Raw genomic sequence first — 6,521 nt, 5'->3', positions numbered from 1 at the left:
CGCAAAAGAAAAATTACCATCATAATCCAGATACCCCTTGGTGCCAGCTGTGGGCTCAAGGCCGGAGCTGAACAACAACACCCTGATAACGACTGTGTTGAGTCTGTTCTTCCCATTCCATGCAAGGCCACCTGGGTTGGCTGGAAGGTTCAAGGTTCAAGGTTCTTTATTTGTCACATGCATGGTTATACAAGTATAACACACAGTGAAATGTAGCCTGACACGCTCCTCGACATGTGCAAAAATTGGGGGGGGTGTAGAGGAAGAACATTATATATATATATATATATATATATATATATATATATATATATATATACAGACATTTAGTATATACACTGGGTGAATGTGCAGTAGTAGCAGCAAGCAGGTGAATTCTGTACATTAATATGAATAGACATCTGACTATTTTACAGGATAGACAATATAAACATATTTAAAATTAAAGGAATTGAAATGTACATTGTTCCTTGGTTTAGAGTGTCTGGAAGAGTCCTGACTCAGTCAATTATAGATGATGTGAGAGGGCGGGTGTGTGTGTTTAGGGCACGGATGGCTTGGGGATAGAAGCTCCTCTTGAGTCTCTCTGTCCTTGCCCGGAAGATGCGGAACCTTCTACCAGATTGCAGAAGTTGGAACAGTTTGTTGCCAGGATGGGACGGGTCCTTCAGTATCTGCGCTGCTCTAGTCCGGCATCTCCTGGTGTAGGTGTCCTGAAGCGGGGGGAGAGCAATCCTGCAGCAGCGTTCTGCTGTACGGATCACTCTCTGGAGAGCTTTTTGGTCCTTCACACAGCTGTTCCCAAACCACAATGTCATGTTCTGTGTGAGGATGCTCTCCACAGCGCCTGTATAGAAAATCCTGAGGATCTTTGGAGAGACCCTGAACTTCCTCAGTTGTCGTAGGTGATACAGGCGCTGCCTAGCCTTTTTGGTCTGGACCTGAATGTGGGCAGCCCATGTCAGGTCTGAGGAGATGTGGACACCAAGATACTTGAAGGACTGCACCCTCTCCACTGGAGCTCCATTGATGATGATGGGCTTGTAGTCTCTGTGCTGACCCCTTCTGAAGTCCACCACCAGCTCCTTGGTCTTGCTGACGTTCAGCTGGAGGTGGTTGTCCTGGCACCACGATGCCAGATTCTTCACTTCATCCATGTAGGCCGCCTCATCGTTGTTGGAGATGGCACCCAACACCACTGTGTCGTCAGCAAACTTCACAATGGTGTTGGAGCCATGGGTGGCCACACAGTCCGAAGTGTAGAGGGAGTAGAGCAGTGGCGAGAGGACACATCCCTGAGGTGCTCCTGTGTTGATGGTGATGCTGTTGGAGAAGCACCTGCCCACCCTCACCACCTGAGTTCTGCCAGTGAGGAAGTCCAACACCCACTCACACAGACGGCTGTTAAGTCCCAGATCCCTCAGCTTTGTGAACAGTCTGCAGGGCACTATTGTGTTAAACGCTGAACTGTAATCAACAAACAGCATTCGCACATAGTTACCCTGTTTCTTGTCCACGTGGCTGAGAGTGGTGTGTAGGACGTGGGCGATGGCATCCTCTGTGGATCTGTTGGATCTGTAGGCGAACTGCAGTGGATCTGTGGTGTCTGGGATGGAGGAGGAGATGATGTTCTTCAGCAGCCTCTCAAACACCTTCATTACTACCGAGGTCAGTGCAACTGGCCGGTAATCGTTCAGGGATGAGGGTTTGCTGTTCTTGGGCACAGGGATGATGGTGGATCTTTTGAAGCATGTGGGGACCACAGACTTCGCCAGGGACTCGTTGAAGATGTAAGTGAACACACCTGCTAGCTGGTCAGCACAGCAGCGCAGCAGACGGCCGGTGATGCCGTCTGGCCCCGCCGCTTTCCTTGTGTTCACTCTCCTCAGTGCCGCTCGGACGTCATGCTCCGCGATGCTGGTCACCGGGCTCTCGCTGATGACGTCACTGTCCTCGGTAGTCAGGCAGTAGATAGCATTAGCTGCCTGGCTAACCTCGAAACGGGCGTAGAACTGATTCAGCTCGTTGGTGAATGCAGAGTCGGCGTTGATCGGCGCAGTGTCCCTGGCTTTGTAGTCCGTAATGGTGCGTAGTCCGTGCCACATACTCTGTGTGTCGCCCTGGTGGAAGCGGGACTCCACACGTTCCCGGTACCTGCGTTTGGCATCTCTCACCGCGCGCCGCACGCCGTATGAGGCCGCTTTGTAGGCGCTCATATCGCCAGTGGCGAGACCCGTGTTGTAGGAGGCGGTCCTGGCGTTTACTGCAGTGCGGATCGATCTGTCCATCCACGGTTTCTGGTTTGGGAATGTGGTGACTCTCGCAGTGGGGATAATCTCCTCTGCTAGCATTTTGACGAAGCATACTGCTACTTCCGTAAACTCGTTGATGTCGACTGCGCATGCTCTGAACATGTCCCAGTCTACGTCGTTGAGTGCGTCCTGTAGCGTAGCTTCTGATTGGGCAGTCCACCGTTTTACCTCCCTCGTGGTTACTTCTTCCCTCCGTATGCTTTGTTTATACTGGGGAATGAGGAAGATGGCGTTGTGGTCAGACTTCCCAAAAGCCGGGTGTGAGACAGCTTTGTAGCCCTGCTTGTATGGCGTGTAGCAGTGATCCAAAATCCGATCCCCTCTCGTTGGACACGAGACATGCTGGTAAAAGTTTGGCATGACTTGTCTGAGATTCGCTTTGTTAAAGTCTCCTGCTACAATGAGGGCTGCTACAATGAGGGAAGACTGTTTACTTAGCCTGGCAGGGCGAAGGACACTGTCTCAGCTGAACTATGAACACGCACACACACACATATATTGATACTGATAAGCACTCACTGACGCATCACCCTCATCACATTGCAGATATTTTTATCATAACTCTGGTTTTACGTGGCCGATCAACACAATTTAAAAACTGGTATAAAGTCCACACTTTGTCCGTCAGTTGTTCCGTCTGTCCTGCTCACGTCTCCAATGGTTGTACACGTTGTCATTAACGTGGCTTCACTCCACATCAGCCGCTTTGCTCGCTAAAGCACCGGTGTCGGCACATAAGGACGCTGTCAGTCAACGACGTTGATTAGCTGCGTATATACGAATGTGAATCGCATCATTGGCTGGACTGTGGTGGCATCGTTCTGGCATCGTTCTGATCCCATACGGGAGCAGCCAGTCACTCACTGACTAACACTGCAGAACTGAATTGTTAAAGTATTTATTTTAATTTCAATTCAGGTTCGATTTTTTTTTTGGGCGCAACGCAGATTTTCTGTGTGCAGAGACGTGCCAGCAGTGCGCAACTGCTCACGCGCAGCTTAGAGGGATCATTGCTTCCTGAAACAAAACAGCTACCACAGCATTCTGCATGCAGCACCCTCTGGTATGAGGCTAGTTATTCTTGGTTCCTACAGCACGATAATGACCCAAAACATCAAGCTGTGCCAGAACTACCTCAGGAAAAAGAACAAGATGGTGAGCTTGAAAACATGGAGTCCAGCACAGCCTCCAGACTGAAACCCCATCGAGCTGGTTTGGGATGAACTGGACAGAAGAGTGAAAGCAACCTACAAGGTCCACATTTATGGGAACTTCTGCTACAGATTTGATTTCTATTGTAGAAAGAAGCCACGGCTGTGTTCAGCTGTTATATCTGTCAGAGGTGGCTCCTGACGAGTCAAAGTTTTGGTTCATTTTGGTCCATAAATTGATTCCATGATTTATTTTTAACTCCAATTGCTTTTTTGTACAATGAGACATTAAACTGCATCATTTTCAATAAAAAAAACTGGACAAATTGCGGTGTTCTAAAACTGTATATTTAGCTTTCTTTAAATAAAGGATTTAATTTACACAGTAATAGAGAATTATTTTTGGTGTAGAATTAATTTATTTATACAATCACATAATACTGTATTCTAAAATAATTGCATTTTAGTTAACACTGTTATATGTATAACTTGAGTTAATCTTTTTCTTTGTTTTCTGAGTTACCTCAATGGCAGATGCTTCTTGGCTGATGAGCTAAGACGGGGGAAAAGGGTGGAGCAAGCCTACATGGAGACCTGTTGTCATACCACAACTCTGGATCATGGGGGAAAATGAGATTTGCTATGTTAGTGTCTTTGTGGGCTGATCAGCCAGTATTTAAGTTTCCCCTTTGTCTCATTTTGAAAGGTCAGCTTGTTTGAGTCAGTGTTGTTTTGGTGCCAGTTTTTGAGTAGAACTCTGTTACTCTGACCTCTTTTATTGGCCAAGATTTAGAGCCTTATTGCCTGACTGTCCTTTACTGCTCAGTCCATCACAAACCATAACAACTACAAGAAAAGATCAGTCGGGAACATTTATTTTTCAGTATGTGCAGTTGCAAAAAACACCAGTCCATTGAGCCAAAGAGATTTTTGGTATTAGCTGTCTTTAACAGAGAATTTATGGAAATGATTTCCACGTAGTTTCCACTGTGAAGCATGGAGTAGGAACTGTGATGTGTGTAGGGCTTTGGCTGATGAGACCAAAGACTATTTCTTTGCTTACTAAGCATGGCCACCAGAACACAGAAGTGCTATTTAAATGTTCAGTGTTGTACTAGAAAACCGTAATAATAAACACTTTTGTCCAATGCTTTATACATTATTGCTTTAAGAGAAAACCAAAAGTGAAAAACATGCTGACTTGTATTGCTACTGGTCAGTGCAGTGACCAGCCTCCGTTTTGTGGAAAAAAATCCCCATAATTTACATCTTTGAAGAACTGGTTCAATTTTAGGGTAAGATTAGATTTAGGTTGTGGTTGATGATTATGGTCAAGATTAATCAGGAATTCTAAATTAGTCATTGGAATATTTTAAGGGAATGGGTACACTTTTTCTGATGTTTGTATAGGACTATTACCTGGGAACTGCTAGGGACATAATGTCCCTGTATGTGGACTCATCCTTACTGTTACTGTTTGCTTAAATGTTGAGGGTCAACAGTGTCTGGGTCAACAAAGCCCTTCACGGCCCGTCATTGCAGGGTGGATGAGTCTGTTTGTTTTTGGGAACGATGACAAAGGAGTGATGATGGATTCTTTTAATGCGTGTGGGACTTCTGCGACTCTTAGAGACTGATTGAAGTTGTCTATGTATACACATCCTAACTGTTCAGCTCAGGCCTTTAGAATATTGGTGACACTTTGTCAGAACCTTATGGGGGTCACCTGCTGTGCTCCCCATGGTGTTGAGCTGGAAACTTGCATAGAAACTGTTCGGGGCAGCATCTCTGAGCTGTCAGTGTTCTTCTTGTAGTTTGTGACAGACTGGACAACCTGCCACGTACTCCATATGTCAAAATTTGTTGCCATATAAATGTTGGTTATCTATCACAGGGAAAACACAGAGAGACAGTAAGGTCTCTTTACAGTATATAAATGTGAATACATTACATTACAACCACAGTCTAACATTTATCGTCGATTTAGAATCCCCAGCTGACCTAACATGCTTACTCCCACACCTGTAAGAGGTGTGGGAGTAAGCCAGAGTACCTGCAGGAAACCCACACAGGGATAAGGAGAACTTGCAAACTCCAAATATAAAGGCCTGAGATGGCCAGCAGGTTTAAACCTAAAACCTTTGCTGTGAGATGACGTTACATTGCTGGAAAATTGGTGTGAGGTTCCTGGTTATACTCATGCAAGTCTATGATGAAAATACAGAGTCTGGCTTTTAGTGTGTTTTACATCGGACACAAAGTACATTTTGTAACAAAGTGCTTAAAGCACTTTAGTTGTGAGTCCATATTGAATTATCTACTGTTGAAATTAAGGCTAACGTGCTGGAGATCCTGGTACTGGGTTCTGGTACTGTATGTTGGCACCTATTTCTGTTCGCACATGTTTATTTTCCTCCTTTTATTTTATCATAACATGACAGCCTTTCAATTTTTTGAAAGTTGCACAATAGATATTACTTGTGCATGGAAAAAAAACATTCTTCCAAGCTACTGAGTTACATTTAAGCAAAGCATGCTTTCAGATAGTTCTGAAAGGTGAAGCCTGGATAATTGTACTTAGTGCAGTTAATGAAAAGCTGCCTGTGAGGAGAACTACAGTCCACTTGTGTTTCAAGACATGTTAATGTTATATCTACAGCATAGAAAAAATGAATGGGTGATGGAAAAAGATGGAAAACAAAGAAAACAGTAGGTAGGTGGGGCATCTCTGTAATAGACTAGAATAGAATAGCTCTTCATTGTCATTGTACATATACAACAAAATTGTGGGTGTTCTTACTGTGCAAGAAATATAAATAACAAAACAGATAAAAAGCACACAGTTAAATTAGGTAGAAAATAAATATACAGTATTTGTTATAATCATAATGAAGTTAAATAACAAAAAATAACAAAGATGTTTGTCACATTACATAATTTGAGGCTTTTTATAAACAATGAAGAATATTTGCATGCATAACAACATTGAAATGTCCTATAAATTGTGCCAAACAGTGCAATAACAAAAATTAAAATGTAGTTAAAACTTTACTAGTAG

The sequence above is a fragment of the Simochromis diagramma genome, unplaced genomic scaffold, assembly GCF_900408965.1.
Source record: "Simochromis diagramma unplaced genomic scaffold, fSimDia1.1 OVJJ01000165.1, whole genome shotgun sequence".
NCBI lineage: Eukaryota > Metazoa > Chordata > Actinopteri > Cichliformes > Cichlidae > Simochromis > Simochromis diagramma.
Note: the sequence above shows the minus strand (reverse complement) of the source record.